Source organism: Mandrillus leucophaeus, unplaced genomic scaffold, assembly GCF_000951045.1.
Source record: "Mandrillus leucophaeus isolate KB7577 unplaced genomic scaffold, Mleu.le_1.0 Scaffold908, whole genome shotgun sequence".
Lineage (NCBI taxonomy): Eukaryota > Metazoa > Chordata > Mammalia > Primates > Cercopithecidae > Mandrillus > Mandrillus leucophaeus.
The window spans coordinates 484,367-503,574 of NW_012109897.1; positions in this window are offsets into that span (position 1 = coordinate 484,367).

Sequence of the window (19,208 nt, forward strand, 5' to 3'; positions counted from 1 at the left end):
AAGCTGATGATTCAAGTTTGAATAAATATTATTTAGAAATATATAAAAATAACAAATATATTATGAACGAGCAAACTACTGATAATAAAATGGCATTAATTGTTACATGTTAAAGAGAATGGGGTAAAAACTAAAATAACAAGTATAGCATGATAACTCTAGTATATAATACTGTATTGTATACTTGAAATTACTAAAGTGGATTTTAAATGTTCTCGTCACAAAAAATAGGTATGTAAAGTGGCATATATGTTAATTAGCTTGCTTTAATCTTTCACAAGTATACATATCATCGAAACATCACATTGTATACCATAATATATAAATTTTCCTTAGTCAATTAGAAATATTAATTTAAATAAATACATATAAATTTTAAATAAGTTGAATTTGCTGTGATTGAGAAACAAAAACAACATAAGACCTACCATTTTTTCAACAGGCAATAATAAATACGAAGAATACAAATGACCCGCAACGTGATCAGAATCATGAATATTTTAAATTTTCCATAAACTAATACAACTATAATACACAGTATTTATTTTTTAAAAAGCACACATTTTGTTAGAAATATGTCATTTTTGAACTACTTGAAACAGCACTTGCCTACTGTTAAGCTGTGTCCCTAGTGTATTATTTTAGGGGCTTTCAATACGCTTAATGAAAGAAACACTTGTGATAATCATTATATAAGTCACTGTAGGTCATTTGTTTTGTATAAACACAAAACCTCAGTAGTTAACACAATAAATGTCATTTTTCTATGGTGAAGTTTTATCTATTTGCTTTTATTGTTTTTGCACATTTTCTTTGCTCCTACAAGCTCACTGCATGTCTAGGTAATTTGGTAAGTGAGCCAACTTCCATATTGTGACTTCATCTCAACCCATCCTTGCATGATAACCACATATATATGTGAGTATATATATGCATACACACATACAGATATATAAAATCTCATTTACATATACATATGTACATATATATGCTCACATATATATGTGCTGACTTATATATGCTATGTGTATGTATGTGTGTGTGTCTATATATTTGGAAGAAGGTTAAGCATTAACCAATGTGCCAGCTTTTGGATGAGCTTGAAAAATTTTTTTAATTTTAGCGTCTCATATCTTCTGTCAATATCTGTTTTATTAGTCGTAGTTAAGAAAGTAAAAAATAGATTAAGTTCTAATTTACTTTTCTGAGAACATTTTTCTCATACTATAGATGACTTTCACCTTCTTGGAAAATATATAATTTGGGCTCTATGCCTTTTTAAATTATTAAGATATTTAAGCTCATATAACTTTTATCTTATAACTATGGCGATTGAAGTGTGGTGTTTGAAAGAAACAAAAAAGATTACTTTAAATTTGGTGATCAGGTTATCAGATTTGTGAGTTCTTGAATACATCTTTTATATGCCAGGCACCGTACTAAGCATGAAGCTCTTGTTTCATTATGTGTCTTTCTAAATTATTTCTACAAAGAAAAAATTGTGATTTGTTTAATTTTACTTCTTTTCAGGAAACTGATCTCCTAAAATAATGAGGTTTTTTCTACACCCATATTATGTAGGGCCAGGTATTTTAGAAAAAATGATGCACAGAAAAAAATAAAGGAAACTGTAAGATTTAGATAATATCTAATGAATATAATCTTAACTATATAACTTTCATAATGGTTATATTACAGATAAGGAGATGAAAACAAATGATAGCTATCTATCACATTCTTCATTTTATTTATAATAATAGGTACACCTTTACTTTTTGGTGGCTATTTGGATCTAATCTTCTTATGTAAGAAATGAACATAAAGAGAAAACATTCTAAATTAACTAGTTTTGTTTTTCTTGAGATTGCTAATCCAAAATAAAACTGCCAAAATTTTACTATGATGTTCTCATGTATCCATATAAAATACTAATCTAAATAATTTTAGCAGAATTTATATTTGCAAATATCTGTCAAATGGCAATTATTGTTAATTTGTCCATGTTTTTCTCTATTAAAAATGATCATTAAATTTGAAATAATAAAAAATTTCCACTTTTTACCTCATCGTTTCTACTTCTGGGTTTTATGAAGTAGATATTCTTAACACTTGAGGGACAGCAATAGTTTTTCTTTGTCCTAACTCGGTTTCCTTAACTCTCCATCTTCTAAACTTTTCATACTTTTCTCATTAAATTTGAAGAAGTGAGATAGATTGAGGAATAAATAGATATGTAGTTTTTTTGCCCCTTTATATTCAATTCCAATGTAACTTTTTTTTTTTTTTTTCCAGTTCTTACATCAGTCCCAAGCTAATAAATATCTGTAGATTTTTACTACTTGGTAGGGGAAACTCTCCTCACTGTTTTATCTGTTATTTTGTTTCATTTTTTGTTTTTAATAAGCACACTTAGTTATTAGAGATCTGTTAACTTTCCATACAGTTTTTTACATAAGTTTACCAAACTCTTTAAAAATCTAGATGGAAATTTGATTAATAGCTCATGGAGTTTATTAGCATAATTTGTCATTTAGCCACGCTATTGTAAATACTCAGACCTTATTTCATGTTCCTTAATATTTTATATATATATAATATATAAAACAATATATTTTTAATTTTTTATATATATATGTATATATATGCAATGTGGAGTGTGCAGTGGCGCGATCTTGGCTCTTGGCTTACTTCAACCTCTGCCTCCAGGGTTCAAGTGATTATCTTGCCTCAGCCTCCTCCCAAGTAGCTGGGATTACAGGCGCACGCCACTAGGTCTGGCTAATTTTTGTATGTTTTAGTAGATACTGGGATTCCTAATGTTGGCCAAACTGGTCTCAAACTCCTGACCTCAAGTGATCTGCCGGCTTAGGCCTCCCAAAATGTTGGGATTATAGGCGTGAGTCATCGCTCCCGGCAGAGGATATAAATATTTTAAGTAAGTTTTAAATTCTTTATATTTTCTGCTGTCACTATAAATGGTATCTTCATTTTTGCATGACTGTTTCTGCATTGAAACATAGCGAAATGCATATGTCCTAAGTGTATATTTGTTTCTACTTTGAAAAACATAAACCTATGTAATCCACACATGTATCAATATATAGACTTTCTCTACCCGAGAAATCCTCCTCTTGCCTCATGCCAATCAATTTCCATTTTCGCTGATGCAAGTATTTTTCTGATCCCTGTCAATATAGATTCTTCCCCTATTCTAGCACTCCATAAAAGGAAATTAAGCCGTATGTACTCTTATGTGCCTGACATCTTCCATTCAGTTTAATATTCTTGAGATTATCCATATTATCATATCAATAGTCCATTCATGTTACTACTGAGTAGTATCTCATTGTATGACAAGATCAGTTTGTTTATCTTCCTGTTGAAAGAAATATGGACTGTTTCCAGTTTTGAAAAATATAATTGAAATAACTGAACATCTTAGTATAAGACTGTGTGGACTCCTCCATTTTCTTCCTCTCTTCTTTCCTTCCTTCCTTCTCTCCCTCCCTTACTCCCTCTCTCCCTTCCTTCCTCCCTTCATCCTTCCTTCTTTTTTTCTTTCTTATTTTCTTCCTTCCTCCTCACTTCCTCTTTTTGTCTTTCTATATTTCTTCCTCCTCTCCTTTCTTATTTCTTCCTTCCTCACTTCTTCTCTTCCACCCTTCTTTGTTCCCTTTCTTTTTTTTGATAAATATTTAGAAGCAAAATTGCTGTTATTGCATAAGTGAATTTTTAACTTCAAAATATTTTTTTCCAACAGTTAAAAAATAAGTTTGTGCCATTTTCTTCCATCATCAGTAAGGAAATTCAGATGGCTTCACATTCTTATCAAGTTTTGTGACTGCCAGATTTTTGTTATAAATTTGTTTCTTTACTATTTTAGAAATTAAAGTATGCAGTTACCTTTAAGAATTGCCATTGCTATACCCACAAATATTGCATCTTGTGTTGTTATTATTATTAAGTTAAAATGCATTTTAAAATTTTTATTTTGATTGTTTTCTTTGCCTCTTGGGTTACAAACGTGTTTTGTCTAATTTTTAGTTTTTTGAAGATTTTCTAAAATCTTAACATTTGATTAATAGTTGATTTATAATAATACACTTTTGGTGAACATGATCTGTATATTTTGATTCTTTGAAATTTATAGACTCTTAAAAAATTATAGATTCAGAGGCTACATGTACCAGTTTGTTACATGGATATATTCCATAATGGTGAGGTTTGGGCTTCTAAGGTCTCCATCACCCAAATAGCGAACATTGTACTCAATAGATAATTTTTCATCCCTCACCCCTCACGCTTTTTGGATCACCAGTGTCTACTATTTCTACCTTTATGTCCACGTGTACCCATTGTTCAACTTTTACTTATAAGTCAGAGCATGTGGTATTTGATTTTCCATTTCTGAGTTATTTCACTTAGGATAATGGCCTCTAGTTCCATTCATGTTGCTGCAAAAGACCTGATTTCATTCATTTTTTTGGCTACAGAGTATTTCATGAGGTATATATGCCACATTTTCTTTATCCAATCATTCATTCATAGACACTTAAGTTGATTCCATGACTTTGCTATTGTTCATAGTGCTGTAATAAACATATGAGTGCAGGCTTAATTTTTATATAGTAATTTTTCCCTTTGGGTAGGTATCCATTAGTGGGATTGCTGGGTCAAATAATAGTTTTATTTTTAGTCCTTGAAAAATCTCCATAATGACTTCCATAGAGGTTGTACAAATTTACATTCCCATCAGCAGTGTATAGGCATTCCCTTTTCCCCACAGCCTCACAAACATCTGTTGTTTTTTCACCTTTTAATAATAGCCATTCTGACTGTTGTAAGATGACATCACATTGTAGTTTTAATTTTTATTTATCTGATGATTAGTGATGTTGACCCATTTTTATATGTTTGTTGGCTGCTTGCATGTCTTTTTCTGAGAAATGTATGCTTATGTCCTTTGTGTACTTTTTAAGGTTGTTTTGTTTTTCTTGTTGAGTCATATGACTTCCTTGCAGATTCTGGATATTAGTCCTTTGTATAAAGTTTTGTTTTGGTCCTCCTTGGTGAATATTTTTTTATAACAATTAGTATTTGCCTACAAAGAAACCTCCAAAGCATTATTGCCAGGTAGGCAAATCTTGTGTGTTTTTTCTTAAATAAAAGTTTTATATTGTTGAGATTAGATTTAGCTTAGATTTAGACTAGATTAGATTTAGATTAGATTTAGACTGGCAATAATTTCCTGGGTATGTTTTCTTAGCTTCTCTGGAAGAGGCAACCTTTTCTCTGTGCTATATGATTTTTAAAGACATACTTAGGTGTTTATCATGATTTTTGCTATATTATAAATTAAAACTGGACTCGATCATTTTACATGTTTAATTCAAGGTATACTTTATTTTCATATAAGATTTTTATAACTACAATTAGTCTAGTTTCCATTACTCTTCAGATGTCTAAATTTCTTTCTCCTATTATTTTCTCTTTTCAAGACAAGTTTAAAATGTTAGTTCAGTATATTGGCTGCTAAAAACTCATCATTAATTTTGTTTCCCTACTAATTTATAGGAAGCTATTAACCTTTCTGTCTCATTCCCTTCAGCTACATTTGTTGCCTGTACCTTTTATTTACGTTCTTCCTTATTTTCCTTTGCTTTACAAGCTTTAACCAAATATATGTGTGTGAACATGTATGTGTATGTATATCGCATCTTAGTACTTTTATTTGGTGCCAATTAATGATTTTTGAGATTTTATATTTTTCTGACTTCACGTTGCCTTTTTATTTTAAATATTATTATATTTTATGATGTGGAATACAGCCATAAGTTAAAAATTCCATCCTAACAGTGGCATAAAAGGCATTCCCTCTGAAAGATAATACATTCTCCCTTTCTGTTTTCTTTCTCATCAAACACTCTAACAGAATTTTGATGCCACGTGTTAGAAGATAAATCCTGGAAGTGAACTCTGGATAGACTGTTATGGCAGTGATAACGTAGTACCAAGAAAGTTGGCAGATTGTTGGACAGGTAAACCAAAGTATCTACATAAGTAGCCTATGTAGAGGTGAGAAGCGAAGATAGTGGCTTATAGCTTCGGCAAGATGTGTACTTGTAAATAACAATCACTTACAATGAACTATTAATGTACTTTTGTTTTGTTTTGTTTTTTTTCTGAGACAGTCTGCCTCTGTCGCCCAGCCTAGAGAGCAGTGGCAAGATCTCAGCTCACTGTAAGCTCTGTTCCTGGGTTCAAGTGATTCTCCCCCCTCAGACCCCAGAGTAGCTGAGATTACAGGTGTGGGCCATCATGCCTGGCTAATTTTTGTATTTTTAGTAGAGACTGGGGTTTCACCATGTTGGCCAGACTGGTCTTGAACTCCTAATCTCAAGTGATCCACCCACTTCAGCCGTTCAAAATGCTAGGATTACAGTCATAAGCCACGGTGCCCAGCCCGTGAATATGCTTTTCAATGACTGCTTATGATTTGCTTTATTATTTTGGTCAAACTGAAAAGTAATTTTTATTCACATCTTGCTTCAACATCATGGCATTTTTTTCAGTTTTCTGGCTGATTGACAAGTAACACAAAGAATTTCTGAATGACAGCAGTGATTACTAAGAAATCATATATACAAAATATTAACATTCATTTTCCAACTTTGCTTGAAAGCACACTAATTTATTAGATATCTTTTAGGAACCATTATTTGCTAATTCAATAGGAGGTAGTGGATAAGAAATTATATTTTATGAATTAGTTACTCAATTTGAATATAATAGGAATTTGAATTTGAATATATTATATTCAAATATAATATAAAAAATATAATATATTTGAATATAATAGGATTGCGTTAGTGGATAAGGAAAGACCAATGCATACCCTACATTCCTCTTAACTTTACTGAAAAACAGATTCCATTTTCTATTAAGTCTATGTAATTATTATACGAATGAGGAAATTACATCCTTCAAAATGTTTGCAAACCAGAAAAGATCACATATATATTCAAGTTAGAGGAAAAAGTGGAAAGAATAAGGGAATTTCTAGAAAAACAAAGACACTGTGGGAGTGCAGTCGTGAATTGGATTTGCCATCCTAAACAGCAGTATTTATGACTAAAAACTGTTTAAACACTTAAAAACTTTTAGAAGATATTTTATTTAATCTAGAAAATAAGGCTGCAATTTAGCAGGATTTCTGCAGATTTCACTAGAATTCTATTCGTGTGATATTTTCATTGCCTTCTGTAGAAAAGAAAAACAAAAAAAAACTCTTCCGTAAGAATTTTACAATTGAAAACTGGCAACTGAATACTCAAACAGAGCAAATACAAACCCTGTGGAATTGGGTGGTGGATATTTGGAAGGAATGTTTCTTTTAGCCAAGACCAAGTTTTGGAAACAAACTGACAACACTAACCGCGTTTTAATAAAAGTCATTTCACTGCCTCAATATGCGTGGCAAACGGCTGCGAGTGTCAGGTTCAGATAAGCTGAAAGCAAGATGGCTGAAAGGTACATTTTCTAATCAGCTTCCTGAATTATCTTTGACTCCTGGTATGGCCTCACATGTGACCTAATTATGAAGCATAACATGCCAATATTTTCATAACAAAAAATGAAAATTGGTCTTTTAATTCTTTGGAAATGGTTCATGATGTTATCCTTGCCCTGTTACTTCAATGAATTTCAGATATATTCTTCCCCTTAAACTTTGTCTTCTGACTAAAAAGTAGCAGACACCAATTTTTGGTGACATCACTTTATTCTGTGTCCATTATGCACATTTTGCAATTTTTCAAAATTATGTACTTCAGTAGCTAACATATTTTTTTTTTCCTGAGGCCATAGTTCAGTAAAGTTTTTTAAATGCATTTTATCTGGTGCATGGCCAAAGTGGTTTACTTTTTAAAAAAATGGAGAGTAAAGACATAGAACTTCAAAATAACATGCAGAGGTGTGTTTATTAAGAGTATGATGGAAAAATATGGTTTAGATTATGTTCCTTTCCTGCTCTATATGGTAAAAATTGTAGAGGCTTCATATTTATTCTAATCTTCTTTTGCCCTTATTTGTTCCATTTCATTCTATTCCTCCTTCTTTGGATCTTTCTTTCTCTTTCTGAAAGACATATTTAGACCAAGAAAAGACATAATATAGAATCTGTATTTCCAGAGCTGGACCTAGTACTGAGAAATTTATGCGTAGAAAGATGACTAATAGCATTTTAGGAAATAGGTATGAGTTCAGAATTTAAAAAGCTTGGCTAGTTCAAGAAACTAAAAGAAGGCCAGTATAAATAAGAGTTTTTACTGATAAAAATTTAGCCATTAGATTTTGATGTAACTGTAAATGATAATATATGGAGAGGAGAAAAAGAAGTTTTGCTCTGATGGTTTCTGTGGTTGCTTGTGTTCATGTCTTTTAGGACACTAATGATCCAGACGTGGCAACCGTGGTATACCACTTTACCCTCCAAATACTGGTATATGAAACAGCAGAAATAGTTTCAGACTGATGGGGTTATAGGAGAAGTATTGCCCAATTGACAGCTGTTTTCCATAAAAGCAAAGAAAGAAGATGTAATTTAGAATACTATAGATCTAGACATATAGAAAAGTTTGCTATAATAATAATAAAATAGTGAAAGGTATGAAGAAAGCAGTAAAAGATGGAGCATTGGATTGGATTGAGAAATGTTTAGAAAAAAATATTTTAGGTTGGATTGAAGGGATAGTTCTTCTGTCAAGGACTGGGGTTGGCATAACTTTGAGGAAAAATGAACTAATTTTGACAGTCTGAGATGATAAAGGATAAACAGGCTGATTGCTATGTCCCTAATAAATTCCCTCAGCTATAGAGGCATCTATATAAAGGCTCTTAAAGCTTCCTGACACTTGTACACAGAAAATAACTTCTTAATGTTTTTTGTTTCCCAACTGGTTATTTCAGTGAAGGTAAAATGCTGATAAGTGTTATTTATAACAAGAAATAAATCATAGAAATCAAAAGGCTCAAAGCAGTGGGTTACTCATGATGTATATTCACAGTTTAAACAGGCAGTGTATTGATTTTCTAGCGCTGACATGACAAAATACTGAAGATTATGTGGATTAAACAACGCGTTTATCATAATTCTGGAGTCTGAAAATCTGAGATCCAGGTGTTGGCAGGGTTGTTGGTGTTTTCTGTTTTTCTTTACTTGGCTTGCAGATGGCTATGGTCTCACTGTCTCTTCACACGGTCATCTCTGTTTCTGCACGTGTATCTGCTGTCTCTGTGTGTTCAAATTTCCTGTTTCTATAAGGACATCAGTGGCATTGGACTGGGACCCACCCTAAAGACTTCATTGTGGGCCGGGCGCGGTGGCTCAAGCCTGTAATCCCAGCACTTTGGGAGGCCGAGACGGGCGGATCACGAGGTCAGGAGATCGAGACCATCCTGTCTAACACGGTGAAACCCCGTCTCTACTAAAAATACAAAAAACTAGCCGGGCGTAGTGGCGGGGGCCTGTAGTCCCAGCTACTCGGGAGGCTGAGGCAGGAGAATGGCGAGAACCCGGGAGGCGGAGCTTGCAGTGAGCCGAGATCGCGCCACCGCACTCCAGCCCGGGCGACAGAGCGAGACTCCGTCTCAAAAAAAAAAAAAAAAAAAAAAAAAAAGACTTCATTGTAACTTAAGCACCCCTTCAAAGACATCATCTCCAAATATGGCCACACTCTGAGGCACTGGAGGTTACAACCTCAGCATATAAATTTTGGGTAGATGCGATTCAGCCTCAAACAGAAGGGTAAGGTTAATACGATTTTATTTAAGTGTTATTCCATATGGGTGCCTTTATATCAGTAGTTTTTTTATTTTTTATTTTTTTTTGAGGGAGTCTCGCTGTGTCGCTAGACTGGAGTGCAGTGTCGCGATCTCGGCTCACTCTGCCTCCCGGGTTCAAGCCATTCTCCTGCCATAGCCTCCCGAGTAGTTGGGACTACCAGCGCCCGCCGCCACACTCGGCAATTTTTCTTTTTTTTCTTTTTTTTTTTGGTAGAGATGGCGTTTCACCATGTTAGCTAGGATGGTGTCGGTCTCTTCACCTCGTGATCCGCCTGCCTGAGCCTCCCAAAGAGCTGGGACTACAGGCCTGAGTCACCGTGCCTGGCCGTACAGTTTGTATTCTAACACCGACTCATAAGGTCGGTGATGTGCAAAGATTGCAATATATATAAGGAGGGTGACATTATTGCAGTTTATATTTTGCTGTCTTAGCACTTCCTGAAAATGCAGCAACTTGAATATAGGTAACTTGAATATAGGCAACTTGAATTATAGGCAACTTGCGTAGACATAATATGTGGTGTTTCATTTATTATAGACAAGCTAAAACTGTAAACAACTTCAAAAGTGTGTGCATATATAAATATACTAAATTTACACATATAATTCAACCTGTCACAGTGTTAAAGAAAAATAGAACATAAAAATCAAGTAAAATTTGAAGAAATGTAATATATATACAACAGAAATATTATCTTCACTGTATAATCTCAAATTATTTTTGTTTTCTCATAATACAATATTGTGTTTACACGTAGTAGGGAGTAACATTTGGGCATAATTTCAACTCTGTGTAAAAATTCTAATACCACCTCACATCTCATGTTTAAATTTCCTAAATAACATTTTTATTACTTTTTATTACTTGGTACTTTAAAAACAATATCCATACTGTTAGGTAAAACTTAACATAAAGGTAAAACATGCAATGAAAATAGAACAATAATAAAAAATAATCCTACCTGATCTCATTATCTATGTAAAACACTTTTCACCCAAAAGTTATTTTCTCTAAACTTTAAGTGATTTCATCAGACTCTTGGTTACCTACTTACTATTTCTTTGAAGTTCACATATAAATCCATTTACTTTGAATTTAATAATCAAAATGAATGACCTGAGTTGAGAACATAGAACTTCTGTAGCTCAGCATAGGCAGTCAAAGTTAAATACCTTCAGTACTAAAACAAACAAAAATAAAACTATAGGAAGTAAATCCTTTCTTATTTTTCACTAATTCATTTGTTCAAACCATGCTTGCCTTTCTTCTGCATGTTCCTTGTACTACTACTTTCTTGCATATTCTACCATATTGGACTTTTGCAACTTTGAACTTCTTGTCTACCCACTCCACCTTGCACCACACCAAGAATATAAAATCTGAATACCTTTTAAAAAATTCTTCCTATTTTATTGCTCAACTAGAACATATTATCTCATTTTAGTTACAAAAGACTTCACATATGTTGTATATACTTAAAAAAAAAAAAAAAAAAACCTTTTTAGGTTTTCCTGATTCTCATCACTCACAATCTAGGTAACAAATCAGCTCTTCCTGACCAAAGATGGATATGCTGGCAGATATATGAATTATCTCCACTAGTTTTTCTGTAGTATTTACTTCTCACGCAGGTATCAGTTGTGTGTCATATTATTTTCCTTTTGTTCTGTCTTTGACAGCTCTTAAAATTCATATTATATCTACCAAAGTATTTTTCATGTTTTGCTTTCCCTCGTTTTCTTTAATTTTTATTTTCTAATTCCTTTGGTGTTCTGCATGTAATTTTTATCTGCTTTCTTTTCACTAGAACCCTTTTCAGTTTTAGCACATATTTACCTTAAGAATTAAAATATACCACAATCCTAAATGGTAATTTAAGAGAAGCTTAAGATAAATTAATGATCAATTAATATGTGATTTAAGTCATTGGTGTTGCTGTGAAATGATTACTGGTAAAAACCAATGCAATCAATGTTCATCAAAGACACTGATATTTTACAAATTTAATTCAGATTACACTTAAAATTGTGTGTTTTTGTTCCAGGGTTCATAATAATATTTATATATGTTTTCTCAAATCAACATTTAAGATTCATAAACACTCATAATTCAGTGCAATTTTTCATTAGGATTTTCAGGACCTTTCCTGTATTTTTCATTGTCAATAAACAGTATGTCATTTAAGTCTATTAGCCATTAAACATTATGGAGAGCTAACCAGTTTATTAAATCAGAATCTATTACAATTCCATACCAAATTCTAACAAACTCATCTACAACTGAGGGTGAGGATTGGCTTAACTAAGATATCAACATGGGTGTTAAAATATAGCTATATCTTTATCTACACGTGTTGTTTAAGATTGTATTATTCGTCAAAATATATTTTTTTCTTTCTCTTCCGGGTTCTGTCCTGTCCAACTGATGTAAGGCTTTACTGTGCAACTTGCTTTAATGGAATGTGTGTGCTATTGGTCATTTGGAGTGTGAGCCATTTGCAAATACTGCATTTTATGTCATGTGATCAGGTTTTTATTGATTCATTTTTCCTTTTCTTGTACACAAGATTCATATTTGACCAAATAAAGGAGCTACTGTAAGTTGCAGACTATTTAGGTTTCCTTCAATTATTATTTTTCTCTATTTTAGCTTTATTTTTTAACTGATAAATAATGATTGTATATATTTAATGGATATGATATAATGGCTTCAATACATTTATACATTGTGGAATAATCAAATCAGACCAATTAATATATCCATCACTGCAGATATTTATCATTTCTTTGCGATGAGAAGATTCAAAATTCTTCCTTTTAGCTATTTTGAAATATAAAGTAGATTATCATCAACTCTCATGACCATGCTGTGCAACACAACACCAGAACTTACTCCTTCAGTCTCACTGAAACTTCCACCCGTTGACCAGTTTCTCCCCTTTCCCTGTCCACATCCTGCCCACAACCTCTGGTGACCATCATTCTACTCTCCACTTGTATGACTTTGACTTTTTTCACTTACACATATAAGGAAATCGTATAGTATTTGTCTCTCTTATTATTTAATTATCTTAAATAATCCATATAGTTCACAATTCATATAGCTCATATAAATGCCAACATTAACAGTTTTAAGCAATTTCACTTAACATAATATCCTATAGGTTGACCTATGTTGTTTCAAATGACAGAATTTTCTGTTTTTTAAGGCTGAATATTGTGTATATATACACCACGGTTTCATATACATTGGAATATGTATATATACACATTAGGTTTTTTCCACATTTTGGCTATTGTGACTAATTCTGCAGTGAACATAGGCATGCAGACATCTCTTCAACAAGCTGATTTCAATTCCTTCATGTATATACCTCATTCATCAATAATTGATGAATGTAAAATGTCATAGTAAATGGAAACATGGCAGAAGGTGACTTTGAATATGTAGTTTGGTTGACTATTTTCCTACAAATTGCTTAAAACTGTTAATGTTGGCATTTATATGAACTATATGAATTGTGAACGGTATGGATTATTTAAGATAATTATATTTGAATATTTGAAAATATTTATAAAAATATTAAAAACAACATTCTGTTTGTGTTGATTAAATTCAAACTCAGTTACCTTTTCATTGGATTTTCTTATATAATTAAAATTTGAGTTATATCATAATTAATTCATCTTATTAAATTAAAACTATTGCTTATTATATTGTTTTTTACAGTACTTACTCTTAATTTTAATGCCAGATCATCTCTTATGAGGAAACATGAATGAATAATGTCCCTGTGCTTTCTTGACTCTAGGGAATAGAGCAGGGTTACAAGTGTTGCTGCCTCACCATGGACATCCCACAGGACAATCCACTGAACAAATAGCCCTTTTGTGTGGATCCAGGATACTTTTCACTTCCTAAACATAAATCCCACCGCATCTGTTCCACCAACTCTGTCCAGGTTAAAAAAAAATGTATTGATGAATTTCCAGCCTTGTTTCATATTCTGTTTTTCCTGGCAGCAAATTTATCTTTTATAGTTGTGAATCACAACATCATTTTTTAGTGCTATGGCTTTTGTTTTATAAAATCTTCCCTGTAAAGACAAACTACAGAGTATTATCAAGATTTTAAGTTAAATTGTAAAGTTTTTACACTTAAATTTAAATTAAGATATATTCTTTAAGTATAAATGATATTTTTAAATTTATCTAAGGACCTGGTGGAATATGAAGACAAAAAGAAAGAAAACTCTTACAGAGTGTCACCTTCACTGATATTGGTAAATCCTTGTGTTTCCTGTCCGAAAGACGATTCATGAATGTTTTGAGGTCACTTTCCTCTAGAGAAAGAGTGCATTCTTAAAGCACAAACAATACCTATTACAAAGCAACTTCAGTTTTTTAGTACATTCAAATATATATATAATATTTATATATAATATTCTAAATCCCTTGCTCATTCTGAAAAAGGTTTTTTCTGACTTGTTTACAATGACTCTCTTTGTCTTTTTACTGAAATCAAGTTAGTACTATCTGCCAAATGACTAATTTAGAAGTTAACATTTAATATTATGTAGAATTTTTCACCTAAATACGATGTTTTTATTTAATCTCCAATGGCATCAATATAACATCTGAATTGAAAAATATGGCGTATGCATCACCTCTTATATAATAAAGCCATCAGTGGGTATTAAATGTCGCTGGACTAATAATGGCTAATTACTTAAAAAACTATTTCCTAATATTGGTTATCTAGCATATACTTAAATACCTTTAAGAGACACCTCCAAATTATTATATGCACCTTTGGCCTATTTTGATGAATTAGAAGTTGTTTCTTTCATGACTGAAAATATATCTTAGTAACTTCTTGATATTGACTCTAATTATTTTTATCCATCAATATCATATACAAAATGTATAAATTTTCCACTTGAAAATTCTTAAAATGTTTTTGAATATCTAGTACATATCCCCTAGGCTTTTCTTTCTGAAGATTAAACACTTTCATCTTTCAAACAAATACAATTTCTCCCCCCAAAAAACTTTAATAGGTTTATTTATAATTGTTATAAAGTTGAAGTGCCGAAGCTTATTCAATGAAACATTTTGACTTATGTTAATGTTTTAGGTCCTTGAATGTATATTAAGTATATTAAGTAAGTATATTAAGTAAGTATATTAAGAATTCAAACACAGAGCCAGGAGTGGTGACTAGTGCCTGTAGTTCTAGCCACACTCAGGATGTTGAAGTAGGCAGATCGTTTGAGCCCAGAAGTTCCAATCCAGAGGAGGGCAATATAGGGAAACCGCTGTCTCAAAATAAAATAAAATAAAATAAAATAAAATAAAATAAAATAAAATAAAGAAAACGAGAAAACTGTCAATGTCTTATTTCTGTCCTCTGTTTATCCACTCACAATCAGACACTTAGGTACCTTTGACCCCGTTAGTAGGTACGCTTTTGGCCCTATTTTAAATTCAATAACAGGAAGAATTTTTTTTTTTTTTTTTTGAGAATGAAACGTTTCCCATCATAGTGGATTCTTAAGCATACTCCCGAGGTATGCGGCATGCCAGCCGGATGTCTTTTGGCATAATCGTTTCACATTCAGCATGGATGTTATGCAGCTTGATGTCTTCAAAAAGGTCAAGCAGATGGCCTTCCTTGCCCCGCCTGCAAAGCAGCTGTTCTCTGGGAGCGCAGATCCATTTTGAAGTCCTGAGCAATTTCTGTCATTGTAGGCTGGAAAGGAAAATTGCTAACCAGAAATTCAGTGGACACTTAATAATGTCTAATTCCATAGAATTCCAAAGTATCAGGCGTGTAAGCTATTGACACAGAAAAAAATACTTTATTTTAATACTAAGTCAAAATTATTTGGAGACAAGCTACATACTACAATTAAGTGTCCTATAGCATCACTCCAAGAAAGAAAATAATCACCTTTAATAGGTTTTATTTAAACAAAAAAAATTTCTTCAAGGAATCAGCATTATGTTCAAATATATTACTGTTGTGATTTCTGGAATTGTGGTCTCAAAAGAAAACCTTTGGTTGTTAGCAAATAATAAAACAATAATTTTAAGTACAATTTTTCATATTATATTTCACACTTAAAAAGTTATAAATTTTTTAAAAATAAAAAGGTGTCAAGTATAATCTAATAATTTCAGAATGCTCCCTTTTTAAAGGATTATAAAGCCAGCTTCTACCTAGATTATAAACTGGCTTCTCTTAATAAAGAATTGGTGTTGATATAACTAGTAGAGCTTTCTAACAGGCAACTGCACTTGGCACCTAAACCCACAGGTATTGATTTTATACTTATTGGGTGAACTTAGAACAGGTATGTTTTAAAACTTCTACAAGTAAGTCCTTCTGCAGGCCAGGATTGACAATTGAAGCTGTAAATAAACTCTGAAGAGCGTCTTGATCACTTTGAAGTTGACAGATGTGCCCTCAAATAAGAGAGACTCGCCTCTCTTACGTCTTGTTTTGTTTCTGTCCTCCCCAATTTATCCTTCTACAATTATTTCCTCCTAATTCTTTCTGAGAATGCAGAAGTAGCTGGGAGGATCTTACTAAAATCCGAAATGTATACTGTGTTATTCTTTTTAAAGCAAGAGATTTTTGGAGAAACACAGGCCTCATTGAGGCTTTCCACACACAGAAAAATAAAATAAAATAATAAAAACAATAAAGCAGGTGAATGTAGTCACTACTAAAGCATTCAAAGAGTACCACAATTCTAGGTTCTTCCAGAAATTAATTGTCTACCCCACCTAATTATAATTTAGCATCTCAAGCTTTTCCTTAAGTCCTCAATATTATCTCACTTTTTACTTTTAAGACCAGTTGTGAAACAATTTTTTAGGCCAAAGTGATCTGTCCCTTTGTATGGCATGGATCAGCATCACAGAAAAATTATAGAAGGAAATACATTACAATTTTCAGAAGACTGAGACATCCCTCCACACTCTTAAAAGTATTATGAAAATTGTAGAACATTATAGCTTGTTGTTCATTGGTCATTTCTGTTTGTCTCCCAGGCACATCAACATTCATGGCCAAAATTTAATGCATTATATTTCGTTCTAAACTGAAGTCCTCCTCTCACAATAAGTAATTACAGTTTCAAAACTCTTTCCAAAACTAATAACCTGGAAAGCACTTGTGATTTCTCTTTTGCCTTTGGTGACACTATTAAGACACTGAGTACTGACAATTTGTTTCTGAAACATCTCACAAATTCATCTATAGTGATCTTTCTGATAAACACAGTGATCAGATTATCTACTGCCTGAACTAGTACAACAAAATATTAAATGGCTTATCAAATTTGCACAGTGTAGTAGAATTTTCCCTTAAACCATGTCTACTCTGCTTTAATTCATTCATTAGATTCTGAAGCCCTAAGAATAAAGATGCCTGATGTATGCAGCCCTGAATTATGGAGGTCTGCCTTCTTTCCAGCATTGTCTCTTGCATTCACACATTCAGTGACCATAAACTCTGAACTTCAGATGTACCGACCTATTTTGCCCAACAAAGTCACCAGCCTATCATTTGTTTATAGGCTTTTGCACATGCAGGATTGTGTCCAAAAGCCAGCCTCTCAACATTCATTCCCCCCCACTACATGTTGTTCTCCCTATTTTCCTTTTATTCTGAGCAATTCTTATTTATCTTCCAAGTTTCTCCTTTGAATAGCGCTTCTTCTGAGACATTTCTGGCCCCGAGAGTAAGTTAGTTCTTTTTCATTATTATTTTTATTTTTTGCTTCTGTTGAATCCACTATTTCCCCTATACTAATACCTGTAACAACTTACTACAAATACTTATTTTAGTTATCTTTTCATTGCCCCCAAATTCTATGAGAACATAGTTGTGCCTACCTGTCACCTACTAAAGAAAATGGGTACCAAATGAATAATAACTTTTTAAAATGTAATGAAATCCCACAGTTGACAATATCCTAATAGAAATGCCATTTGAAAGATTCTTTATCTTCAGTAAAGACGGGGCATTTTCTAAAATGAAATAACATAGGAAGAGGGATGTGTATTTGTAAGTGTATCAATGTTTTAACGTGCTTGCAGGCAACCGGGATCACGCTGCATCTTAAAATCCTTTCTTTAAAAAAAAAACAAAAAAAAAAAAAAAAAAAAAAAAAACAGATATGGGAGGACTTTGAGTGGTACTTTTTATGTAATTCCTGTGACTAACAGCTTTTTATTAACATAATCACATTACTCTGAGACAAATAGTTGTGGAACCCTGTGGAGCATAGAGGTCAAGGGCCAGTCATTCAATGTTTAAATTGGTAGCACTTTAGAAAACTGTCGGAATGTGTTTTCATAATTAACAAAGAAATGAAAGAGTATAATAATGCCATGCATCAATTTTAATAGGACTAGATTCCAAGCTCAAGAGCATAAAGTGAGTGCTAAGACAAGGAATCCTTACCTTCTTTCAATTTTATGGGTTAACTGTTCAAATAGTCTAGGACGTCATTTTTTCTTAATAAGATTCCATCAGCCTTATAATAGCTAGTAGATTTAGGTACAAGATTCTAGCAAGATTATGGTTTCCTTCTTACACTTTGAAACCTGTACTTTTTTTTTTTTTTTTTTTTTTTTTGCATTTGCTGGTTGGAACAATTCTCTGCCTGCCTTTTGGTATCACTTAGTCATCATTCAGGAATCAGTTTAAAAAGTTACTTCCTAGCAAGTAACTTTTTAGGTTGTGTAGAAATTAGTTGATTATAAATCAGGAGACTAAGTGACGGGAAGAAAATGTTTGGGAATAAAATGTATTCTAAGGTAATTAGAATAACTACGGGTAGTCCTATTATTGTTGGGATAATGAAAGAGATTAATAGATCTTCATTTTAATTCTCAAGGGCTCCCCTGTTTCTGTGATTCAAAGGTTTTTAGCATTGGATTTGCCTGGTGAGTATATTTTAAGTTCTTCTTTTACTGGAAGTAGGATGAACAGTGATATAATTACAGATAAAACAGTAATATGCAGATGAGTAGAGGTGTTCAGTTAAGGCATTTCACTGGGGAGAGGTTTTTGGCTCTCAGTCTTTAAATTAAAAGGTTAATGCTAGTCAGCTTCATATCGATATTATAATATGAATGCTGACAAGTTTTTGAAGTGTTTTAGGGATACTAGTTCAAGAACAATGGGTATGAAGCTATGGTTAGACCCGCAGATTTCTGTGTTTTAGCTGTAGTAAAGGCCTGGTCATGTAAATGTTAAGTTTGTTTTGTTTAAACGTCCTGGAATTGTGTCTGTTTTCAGACCTAGTTATGATACGGCTCATGAATGTAAAACATTTGATGAAATTACT